At 38.0% G+C, this 12,436-nt stretch overlaps 2 non-coding genes across 2 annotated transcripts; both read right to left on the bottom strand.

Moving 5' to 3' along the window:
• Positions 1–2,645: 2,645 nt before the first annotated feature.
• LOC131358431 (5S ribosomal RNA) lies at positions 2,646–2,764 on the bottom strand. Its single transcript, XR_009205432.1, has one exon. It is a non-coding gene; the product is annotated as a 5S ribosomal RNA (ribosomal RNA).
• An 8,857-nt stretch (positions 2,765–11,621) lies between these two features.
• Positions 11,622–11,740, bottom strand: LOC131358372 (5S ribosomal RNA). Its single transcript, XR_009205373.1, has one exon. It is a non-coding gene; the product is annotated as a 5S ribosomal RNA (ribosomal RNA).
• Between the last annotated feature and the right edge of the window lie 696 nt (positions 11,741–12,436).

The following is a 12,436-nucleotide window of genomic DNA, read 5'->3' as shown; positions in this document are numbered from 1 at the left end:
CAGAACTTACTATTCTGCTACTAAACGCTCCGTTTGCGTCCAAATAAGGTCTTTTTCACAGGAATTTCTCTCATACCACCTGGAACCCACCAGGACTTTCGATCATACAGGCCTTTACACATTCATACATCTGACATCATCTAGTCTTTTCAATACAAAACATGCAATTTATCATGTCACTCTATGTGGTTTTAACTTACACTCACTCTGCCTCTCTGCCTCAACAGGTTGGAGCAGAGCTGATCCGACCCTGGGCCGAGCACCTCCGCCTCCCCAGACCACACACAACTAATGCAGAAATTCGGTTAAACAGGCTTCTGCCTTACCTCTGTCCTAGTTGGATCCCGTGTCTGGTCCATGGGCGGCGGCTGCAGCCTCGGGTCCCGGGTCTGGGGCTCTGCTGTTCTCTCTGTGCCAATCTCGTTTCCTTTGAAATCACGTCGGGGTCACCAAAACAATGTGGAATAAAAATCTACTGTACTCACTACTAAAATCTGACTCCAGCTCCACACTGACCCGACAGCTCAGTCTAAGTGAGACTCATAGTTAGTAGACCTCAAAACTAAATAAGCCAATCAAGCATACTAGATGAATGCAGATAAGAGATTTTATTTTGTAATCAGCGCTGATACAAGAATTGAGATGCTCACGCATGAACGTCCCAACAACCTCTACCCGGGGAACTCCAACTACAGCCTTTATATACATTTCCCTTATCTTCCCAATGCAACACGTCACTGGTTCTTTGCCTAGACAATCCCACCCATTTTTCTTTTTAGACCTTTTAGATTCTTTTTTACACCATTATCTTTGGATTTACAACTTTTCGAATACCATTATAATTAAACTTTCCTGAATCATTATATTAAAAATTGGGCGTTTCCGCCCCCACCAGTGGGATTGTCTTTGGCCTCACTCTCGCCAATACCTCATTCTTCTTCAGGAGACAGCATGGGTAAGTTCTCAGTTCTTCAGGGGCCAACACCCCTTTCTTTTATTAACTTTTACACCTCACGGATTTTCTGATTTATCCGGAAGATTTATCTCTTCCACGTATATTCTCTAGATATTTCGCCTGGTACCACCATTGCCATCCAACACGCGCTGCGTTTACTTCATGATGAGCTCACTACCGCTCAAGGTACCAATGGAGCGAAGATTGACCACAACAATCTAGGGTGCGTCTCTGCCATTGATTGGTCCAAGTTTGGAAAGCCTGGTACCGCAGAGAAAGCCTGCCAGACTGACATCATTGATACAACTACTTGTTCTTCAAAGCCCTTGCAGCCTGTGTGCAAGGCCCGTGACAGGCCAACATGCCGTGTTAAACCTTATATTGTTCTTAAGCTCAAACGACCTAACGAATAAACCTTACCTGAGAACTCACTCCTGCTGTCCCCCTGATTATTTCACACATACCTTATACATATATTCTCATTTACAAAAGTATCTCCCACAGTGTCTTTGAACAGGCTTTTACCACTTCATCCACAAATACTTTTCTTGCTTCAATTATTACTTCGTTAAAAACAATTCAGAGCAACAATTTAAATGCCGCAACAACTACAAGAGCCACATGTCTGCTCTCTTCTTCTTTGTTCGGGAGTTGGACGCATTACCGCCACCAGCTGAACTGGAGAGTGGGGCCGGCTTCCAACGCGAGCGAGTGAGAGAGCGCGTGAGTGCGTGCGCTCTCTCTCTCTCTCTCTCTCTCTCTCTCTCTCTCTCTCTCTCTGCGTTTACAGTATTTGCTAGACGAGTCTATCATAGGGGATTTTACACAATTGCTTGAATTGGAAACTTCAGAACATATCTAGAAATAAAGAACACTGTACACAATCTGAACAAACCTGCAACATCCAATTGTTTGTTGGAGCATCTAAGACGCTCATGTTATAAGTGCAAATGCTACTACTACGACTGTTACGGACAGGAATCATAGTAGTAGTAGTAGCAGTAGTAAGAAAAATAATTAAAAATAATAACGAAATACACGAATAAAAGAATAATCATGAGATTGGTATCATCAAGAAATGTGACTATGATATCTGCTACGTGAAGTCCGTCCATTCTAGAAACATACACCCTCCGAAATAAATAACTTTATGTAAAAAAAAGTGACTATGATATCTGCTGCGTGAAGTCCGTCCATTCTAGAAACATACAGCCTCCGAAATAAATAACTTTATGTAAAAAAAAAGTGACTATGATATCTGCTACGTGAAGTCCGTCCATTCTAGAAAAATACACCCTCCGAAATAAATAACTTTATTTAAAAAAAAGTGACTATGATATCTGCTACGTGAAGTCCGTCCATTCTAGAAACATACAGCCTCCGAAATAAATAACTTTATGTAAAAAAAAGTTTCTAAATTAGAAAATAGAATAATAATTGTAGTTTAAAGGAATATGCGAGTGATTGTTTGAATGAATGAATGAATGAATGAATGAATGAATGAAGTGGAAAATAAATAAGGTAGGGATAATTCTGTGATTTGAGCATGAATTTGTGTCGAGGTGATTGATTGCTTGTTGATTTTGTCACATGTGTCTCTGTGTGTGATCTCTGTGTAGTAATAAATTAATGCAAGTTGAAGGTGTTTTTGAGTTTGAAAAGTTGCAGTAGAGACTTTTGACGGTGAAAAAGCTTACAGCACCTGGTATTCCCAGGCGGTCTCCCATCCAAGTACTAACCACGCCCGACCCTGCTTAGCTTCCGAGATCGGACGAGATCGGGCGTTCTCAGGGTGGTATGGCCGTAAGCGAGAGAGCGCTTTCAATAAGGGCTCTTTATAGTGTACCATGTAGATGACTCCGTTTCTTTTCTTTTCTTTTTTTATTTTATTTATTTTAAAGTCACTCATTCGCGTCTCAGTTTGCTGTTGGGTGGAGAGAACAACCGCTTCATCCATATCAAACTTTCTGTCTCACCACCTGCAACCCACACGCGCCTCTCCACCTCTTGGGATTACTAACACTTAATGACATCTTACTCTGCTTAATTTGACAAAATATTTAAACAGGCACGTTACACGCTGCATCTTAGCTTCTTGCTATATTTTCATGCCACATCAATAAAACACTTGACATAAGACAGCAGATTGCTGCGAGAGAAAGTAAGGTGTCTTTGAACAGGCTATTACCACTTCATCCACAAATACTTTTCTTGCTTCAATTATTACTTCATTAAAAACAATTCAGAGCAACAATTTAAATGCCGCAACAACTACAAGAGCCACATGTCTGCTCTCTTCTTCTTTGTTCAGGAGTTGGACGCATTACCGCCACCAGCTGAACTGGAGAGTGGGGCCGGCTTCCAACGCGAGCGAGTGAGAGAGCGCGTGAGTGCGTGCGCTCTCTCTCTCTCTCTCTCTCTCTCGCTCTCTCTCTCTCTCTATCTCTCTCTGCGTTTACAGCATTTGCTAGACGAGTCTATCAAAGGGGATTTTACACAAGTGCTTGAATTGGACACTTCAGAAGATATCTAGAAATAAAGAACACTGTACACAATCTGAACAAACCTGCAACATCCAATTGTTTGTTGGAGCATCTAAGACGCTCATGTTATAAGTGCAAATGCTACTACTACGACTGTTACGGACAGGAATCATAGTAGTAGTAGTAGCAGTAGTAAGAAAAATAATTAAAAATAATAACGAAATACACGAATAAAAGAATAATCACGAGATTGGTATCATCAAGAAATGTGACTATGATATCTGCTACGTGAAGTCCGTCCATTCTAGAAACATACAGCCTCCGAAATAAATAACTTTATGTAAAAAAAAGTTTCTTTATAAGAAAATAGAATAATAATTGTAGTTTAAAGGAATATACGAGTGATTGTTTGAATGAATGAATGAATGAATGAATGAATGAAGTGGAAAATAAATAAGGTAAGGATAATTCTGTGATTTGAGCATGAATTTGTGTCGAGGTGATTGATTGCTTGTTGATTTTGTCAGATGTGTCTCTGTGTGTGATCTCTGTGTAGTAATAAATGAATGCAAGTTGAAGGTGTTATTGAGTTTGAAAAGTTGCAGTAGAGACTTTTGACGGTGAAAAAGCTTACAGCACCTGGTATTCCCAGGCGGTTTCCCGTCCAAGTACTAACCAGGCCCGACCCTGCTTAGCTTCCGAGATCGGGCGTTCTTTTTTTTTTTTTTTTTTTTTTTTTTTTTATTAATTGAAAACTTTTCATATTATCCATTTACAGCACATAGCTTGATTACAATTTACATAAGTATTTAATAACCTTTTGATGTACATTTTATAAAAGGATTGTCTTTCACAACCATTTTCTGAAAATCATCTAATTTGTTATTCATTTTAAAATATTGATACATCGCATCAATTGTTTGTTGCATCTTTGCCATAAAAATTGTCCAGACGTTTACTTCTACCCTTTTGTGTTTTACAACATTTCTTCTAATCCATATTGAATACTTAGCCACAGCTATTATAAGGTTTAAAAAATATGTGGTACAGATCCTGGTGCATGATCCAAATAGAAACATTTCCCAATCTTTCTGTGTCATTTGTTCTTTCCATTTCTCTTTTAACATATCCTTTACCATTATCCTTTACCAATTTTACTCATAAAATTTGTTAATTTTTCAAAGTAAAAAAATAAATGCAACAACCCTTCAACTGTTATGTTACACACACTGCATATCGCATCATCCTCTAATCCAATTTTACACAATCTCATTTCTGTTAGTAAGCAGTTATGTCTTTGCATGTAATTAAAATTCTCTAAAACAGGTTCCATATATTTTAGTCTTACATTTCTCCATATATGCTTCTCATTCAAAGCTTGGTATCTTTGTTTCCAGTAGCTATTCACAGTTGACTTTACAAAAGCAATTTCTCTAAAATATCCATAAAATTCAATGAGTTTCCCTTCATTAAAGCACACCATTTCTCCCTTTTCTTTCTTTAAGAAAACCTTTGGATATTCTATTTTCCCTTCTATCTGCTCTTGTTCATTTATTCTTTTAATCCAGTCTTTCGGTATAGCATTCAACAATTGTTCATATTGCTTTTTTATTGTGTCTTTTTGAACAATTTCACCGATTTCTACCATAGCATCCCCTTCCACCTGTACCGGTAAAAACCCCTCTATTATTTCGTATAGAACGTCTTTCACTTGCCTTAATCCTCCATCCCACCATTTCTTGTAATATATCGTGTTGTTTTCATTCCGTATATTCTGATTTAAAAATAGTGGTTGGTCTAACAATTGTTTTCTCCCTATGGGCTCTATTTTAATGTTACTCTGGAACTCTCCCCAAGCATTTAATACTTCCCTATAAAAACAGGGTAACATGTTTACCATGTGGCCTTTGGCTTTCATCCATAAAATGTTTTCTCCCATATTAAAATCCCCACTCTTTCTTAGATAAAACCTCATCACTTCCTTCCACATTGCTGTATTTTCTTTGTCTAAAAACCTCTTTACCGTTTTCACTCTCAAACTTTTCATTCTGATAAAAGGATCTAAAAGCCCTAATCCCCCCTCTTCTCTCCTTCCAATAAGCGTGTCATATGCTATTTTGACTCTTCCTTTGCCCCATAAAAAATTTAAAACAATCTGTTTAATTCTTGTGTAAACTTTCAAGGGCAATGGTGTCACATTCGATACATACCAGATTTTGGATAACATTAACACATTTGTTACTAGAACTTTACCATTTATTGTTAAATTTCGATTCTCCCAGAATTTTAGTCGTTTTTCTATTCCTCCTACAGTGCTCTCCCAGGTTATTTCATTTGCCCTGTTTGCATCTGGTCCAATTACTATCCCTAGGATTTTTATCTCTTCTTCCTGCTTAAAATCAATTTGTTCTGGTAGGGAATCTGCTATTCCAATTGTCAGGCCTTTGCTTTTTTCAAAATTTATTTTTGCTCCTGATCCTCTACAGTACATATTTAATAATACCCTTTCAATGCTTTTTAGGTCTTCGACCATAATCGTGGTATCATCAGCATACTGGTATATTGATTCAGTTCTTTCACTGTGTTCTATTGATATACCTTTGATCTCCTCATCAGCTTTCATTGCTAGACCACGTGGTTCGGCTACCAAAGTGTACAATAGAGCCGACAGTGGACATCCTTGTCTAATTGATCTTGTGGGTTTAAAATACTCTGTTAAAAATCCATTACATTTCACACATGGTAAAACATCAAAATAAAGGATTTTTATCCATCTTCTAAAATTATTTCCAAAACCAAATTCTCTCAGTATGTTATGCATATATTAATATGTTCAACCCTGTCAAAGGCCTTTTCTAGATCAAGGCTTATTAGGTATCCCCCGCTCCCTTTTTCTTTCATATATGTTATTGTATCTATTATACTGCAAAGTGTGTCAGCTATGTCCCTTCCTTGTACTGCATATGCTTGTGTAGTGGTTATAATTTGGGGTAATACATATTTCAGTCTGTTTGCTAAAATCTTTGTTAGAATTTTAAAATCATTGTTTAGCATTGATATTGGTCTATAATTTTTAAGATCAGCTATCTTTCCTTTTTTCTTATATATTAATTTGATCATGCCAGTTTTCATTGTTTCACTTAATTCTTTCTTGTTATATACTTCTTCATAAATTAATTTTAATATTGGCACCAACTGTTGCTTGGATTTTTTATAAAATTCATTTGTTAGTCCATCTGTCCCTGGACTTTTCCCTGTATTCAGTTGACTTATAGCTATATCTATTTCCTCTTCACTTATTTCTTGATCACACATTTCTTTGTTCTCTTCTGTTACTTTTGTTTTAATGTGTCTCAATAAAAATTCTTCATCTTCTTGATTTATTCCTCTACTTGTAAACATATCCTCATAGTATTCTTTCACTATTTTCAGAACATTTTCTTTCCCTCTCTCTTCTTCACCTTTTTTGTTTAGCACCTCTTTGATCACATTTGCTTTTTGTCTGTTTTTCTCCAGGTTAAAAAAAAAGTTGTACTCTTTTCCCCTTCTACCGCATATCTTACTTTACTTCTCAGTATTAATCCTCTACACTTTTCTTCTTCTATTTGCTTTATCTTGTCTTCTAGTACTATTATTTTCCCCATTGTTCCCTCATTTCCAGTTTCCTCTAATTCTTTTAGTTCCTTCTCTAGCTCTTTCCTTACTTCTTTTTCCTCTCGTCTTTTAATTTTTTGTGTACGTGTACTATGTTCTATAGAATATTTTTTAATTTCATATTTTACGTTATCCCACCATATTCTTTTGTCTTCCAAGAACAATTTATTTTTCAAATTCCATTTAATTAAGTCTTTTATTCTCTCACAATATACTCTGTCATTTAAAATACTTGTGTTGAGAACCCACATTCCTGGGCCTCTCTCTACTTCATCAAAATCCAATTCCATGAAAAAATAATTATGATCACTGAATCCTGCTTCTTTATAAAATACATTCCTTGTTATGTTTTCTACCTTCTTTGTACAGAGGACTAGGTCTATCCGACATTGTTTAATTAAACCTTGCACTTTTTGTCTTCTCGAGTATTCCCTTTTCGTTCTATTTCGTTCCCTCCATACATCAACAAATTTAAACTGTTCCATTAATTTCTTCAACTCATCTCGCCCTTTATCTGTTTTAAAAACCATAGCGTTTCCAATATCTAATTTAGATAGCGCTATATTGAAATCGCCGATTAAAATAACATTCTTCCACCCATCAATTGTTGTCATTATTTTCCTAAAGAAACTGACCTTTTCTTTTTCTTCATTAGGTGCATGTATGTTGTACAGAATTATTTTATTATCATTTTGTGTTAGGTCTATTGCTATACCTTTCCCCACATCGTCATTAAAAATTACTCTTTCTTTTTCGCATATGTTCCTTTTAATTAACACCGCCACCCCTCTTCCTTGTTTTTCCTTCCCGTTATTGCAATGTATATTTCCATCCCATATGTTTCTACATTTTTTAACACTTTCTTCATCCCAATATGTCTCCTGTAAGCACACTATTTCAGCTGTTCCAGCATTTGTTATTATTGTGTGAAATTTCTGTATATTATTTAAACCTCTTACATTGATAGATACTATTTTAAATGTCATTATTTGTATTACGGTATACAAAAAAAGCGTTCCATCAGTAGTCTTTAACTTACAATGCAGTAGTCATTATTCCAACATTTCTTCCGTTAGCCCATCAAACGTGCCAGTCCTTCGATTCTTTTTTAGTCCTTTCATTAGTTCCCTTCTTTCTCTCTGTTTTTCTATAACTTTTTGTATATTGAGTGTCGTTATTCTTTTTCTCCTTCTACTCTCCAGTCTGTCGTCTTCCGCACATCCGTCTCCAAGTTTTCTTCCCCAATTAGTTCCGCGTCGTTCTGTACTCGTCGTCCGTCCATTGTTATCTAGTGTTCCTCTTACTTTTACCATTTTTAATTCCAGATCTGTATCCTCGTCCATTGCCGATTCCTTTTCTATGTCGTCATCTTTCGTTTCTGTAGATACTGTCTTTCTCGCTGCTCCGACCTGTTGCTCTGCCACTCGGTCATTGCCTTTCCCTGTGTCCGTCACCCGGCTTTGCTGATGTTCCGACTCAGTATCTGCTATTTCTGCCGGTGTTTCCTCCATAGGTTCAGCTGATTCCCCCTCATCCTGGCATTCACAGCTGATGAGTGCTCTCCTGCAGTCTGGACACTTAGCCGCAGTGCAGTCCCTCGCGTGGTGTCCCTGTTCACAGCACTCTCTGCATACAAACTTTGGGCAGTCCTTCATTATATGTCCAGTGTTCATACATAATCGGCAAGTCTTCACCTGCCGATCATGTATGATTCTGACATATTGTGGACCCTCTGCTGTGATGAATTTAGTGCTGTATGGCAAGGACACGATTTCCTTTGGGAATCGCACCTTTACATATCTTGTCCCGTCGGTTATATCTGTTCCTGGGTAATATCTCCTTCTAATTGGATGTAGGGGTGTGACACCCCACAGTCTGAGTTTTTCTGTTATAATGCTGTCTGATAAATAAACAGGCAGATACAGAAATGACACGACGATGTCATTATTTTCAAGCAGTCTGGTTTCACAATGCGTTCCACTGATTAAAATTCCATCTTCTACTAGTTTCATTGACTCATTATCGGCAAATGTTAACACGTATTCCGCCTGTTGTCGTGGTCTTAAAGCAAGTAATTTTACATGTCCAACTATTTCAACGACCGTCTTCAAAATATCAGTTGCTTTCAGTCCTTTAATTTTCTCAGTTTCAAGTATTATTGTGTATTCTTTGAATTATCTATCGTATTCAGCCATTGTCTTTGTTATGGTAGCAAAGACTATCCAACAAACTACCAAAATAATAACAAAAAAAAACCGCCTCCCCAGGTAGTCAAACTGCTGGGGAGCAAGAAAGAAAAAAATACACTATAACCAAATTTAGTAAAAAATGAATTAGAACAAAAAATAAAAGAAATAAAGCAAACACTATGGGAGAGCATGTCTCTCCCCACTGTAGCCAAACCAACTTCCTCTGCGCACTAGAGGGCGTTCTCAGGGTGGTATGACCGTAAGCGGGAGAGCAGTTTCAATAAGGGCTCTTTATAGTGTACGATGTAGATGACTCCGTTTCTTTTCTTTTCTTTTTTTATTTGATTTATTTTAAAGTCACTCATTCGCGTCTCAGTTTGCTGTTGGGTGGAGAGAACAACCGCTTCATCCATATCAAACTTTCTGTCTCACCACCTGCAACCCACACGCGCCTCTCCACCTCTTGGGATTACTAACACTTAATGACATCTTACTCTGCTTAATTTGACAAAATATTTAAACAGGCACGTTGCACGCTGCATCTTAGCTTCTTGCTTTATTTTCATGCCACATCAATAAAACACTTGACATAAGACAGCAGATTGCTGCGAGAGAAAGTAAGGTGTCTTTGAACAGGCTATTACCACTTCATCCACAAATACTTTTCTTGCTTCAATTATTACATCGTTAAAAACAATTCAGAGCAACAATTTAAATGCCGCTACAACTACAAGAGCCACATGTCTGCTCTCTTCTTCTTTGTTCAGGAGTTGGACGCATTACCGCCACCAGCTGAACTGGAGAGAGGGGCCGGCTTCCAACGCGAGCGAGTGAGAGAGCGCGTGAGTGTGTGCGCTCTCTCTCTCTCTCTCTCTCTCTGCGTTTACAGCATTTGCTAGACGAGTCTTTCAACGGGGATTTTACACAAGTGCTTGAATTGGAAACTTCAGAACATATCTAGAAATAAAGAACACTGTACACAATCTGAACGAACCTGCAACATCCAATTGTTTGTTGGAGCATCTAAGACGCTCATGTTATAAGTGCAAAAACTACTACTTCGACTGTTACGGACAGGAATCATAGTAGTAGAAGTAGCAGTAGTAAGAAAAATAATTAAAAATAATAACGAAATACACGAATAATCACGAGATTGCTATCATCAAGAAATGTGACTATGATATCTGCTACGTGAAGTCCGTCCATTCTAGAAACATACACCCTCCGAAATAAATAACTTTATGTAAAAAAAAGTGACTATGATATCTGCTACGTGAAGTCCGTCCATTCATCTTAGCTTCTTGCTTTATTTTCATGCCACATCAATAAAACACTTGACATAAGACAGCAGATTGCTGCGAGAGAAAGTAAGGTGTCTTTGAACAGGCTATTACCACTTCATCCACAAATACTTTTCTTGCTTCAATTATTACTTCGTTAAAAACAATTCAGAGCAACAATTTAAATGCCGCAACAACTACAAGAGCCACATGTCTGCTCTCTTCTTCTTTGTTCAGGAGTTGGACGCATTACCGCCACCAGCTGAACTGGAGAGAGGGGCCGGCTTCCAACGCGAGCGAGTGAGAGAGCGCGTGAGTGCGTGCGCTCTCTCTCTCTCTCTCTCTCTCTCTCTCTCTCTCTGCGTTTACAGCATTTGCTAGACGAGTCTATCAAAGGGGATTTTACACAAGTGCTTGAATTGGAAACTTCAGAACATATCTAGAAATAAAGAACACTGTACACAATCTGAACAAACCTGCAACATCCAATTGTTTGTTGGAGCATCTAAGACGCTCATGTGATAAGTGCAAATGCTACTACTACGACTGTTACGGACAGGAATCATAGTAGTAGTAGTAGCAGTAGTAAGAAAAATAATTAAAAATAATAACGAAATACACGAATAAAAGAATAATCACGAGATTGGTATCATCAAGAAATGTGACTATGATATCTGCTACGTGAAGTCCGTCCATTCTAGAAACATACAGCCTCCGAAATAAATAACTTTCTGTAAAAAAAAGTTTCTTTATAAGAAAATAGAATAATAATTGTAGTTTAAAGGAATATGCGAGTGATTGTTTGAATGAATGAATGAATGAATGAATGAATGAATGAATGAATGAATGAATGAATGAATGAATGAATGAATGAAGTGGAAAATAAATAAGGTAGGGATAATTCTGTGATTTGAGCATGAATTTGTGTCGAGGTGATTGATTGCTTGTTGATTTTGTCACATGTGTCTCTGTGTGTGATCTCTGTGTAGTAATAAATGAATGCAAGTTGAAGGTGTTTTTGAGTTTGAAAAGTTGCAGTAGAGACTTTTGACGGTGAAAAAGCTTACAGCACCTGGTATTCCCAGGCGGTCTCCCATCCAAGTACTAACCAGGCCCGACCCTGCTTAGCTTCCGAGATCGGACGAGATCGGGCGTTCTCAGGGTGGTATGGCCGTAAGCGAGAGAGCACTTTCAATTAGGGCTCTTTATAGTGTACGATGTAGATGACTCCGTTTCTTTTCTTTTCTTTTTTTATTTGATTTATTTTAAAGTCACTCATTCGCGTCTCAGTTTGCTGTTGGGTGGAGAGAACAACCGCTTCATCCATATCAAACTTTCTGTCTCACCACCTGCAACCCACACGCGCCTCTCCACCTCTTGGGATTACTAACACTTAATGACATCTTACTCTGCTTAATTTGACAAAATATTTAAACAGGCACGTTGCACGCTGCATCTTAGCTTCTTGCTTTATTTTCATGCCACATCAATAAAACACTTGACATAACACAGCAGATTGCTGCGAGAGAAAGTAAGGTGTCTTTGAACAGGCTATTACCACTTCATCCACAAATACTTTTCTTGCTTCAATTATTACTTCGTTAAAAACAATTCAGAGCAACAATTTAAATGCCGCAACAACTACAAGAGCCACATGTCTGCTCTCTTCTTCTTTGTTCAGGAGATGGACGCATTACCGCCACCAGCTGAACTGGATAGTGGGGCCGGCATCCAACGCGAGCGAGAGAGCGCGTGAGTGCGTGCGCTCTCTCTCTCTCTCTATCTCTCTCTCTCTCTCTCTCTCTGCGTTTGCAGCATTTGCTAGACGAGTCTATCATAGGGGATTTTTCACAATTGCTTGAATTGGAAACTTCA

The sequence above is a fragment of the Hemibagrus wyckioides genome, linkage group LG08 (assembly GCF_019097595.1).
Source record: "Hemibagrus wyckioides isolate EC202008001 linkage group LG08, SWU_Hwy_1.0, whole genome shotgun sequence".
NCBI classification, from domain to species: Eukaryota; Metazoa; Chordata; class Actinopteri; order Siluriformes; family Bagridae; genus Hemibagrus; species Hemibagrus wyckioides.
The sequence above is the reverse complement of the archived record's forward strand: the minus strand, read 5'-3'. Positions and strand labels throughout refer to the sequence as shown.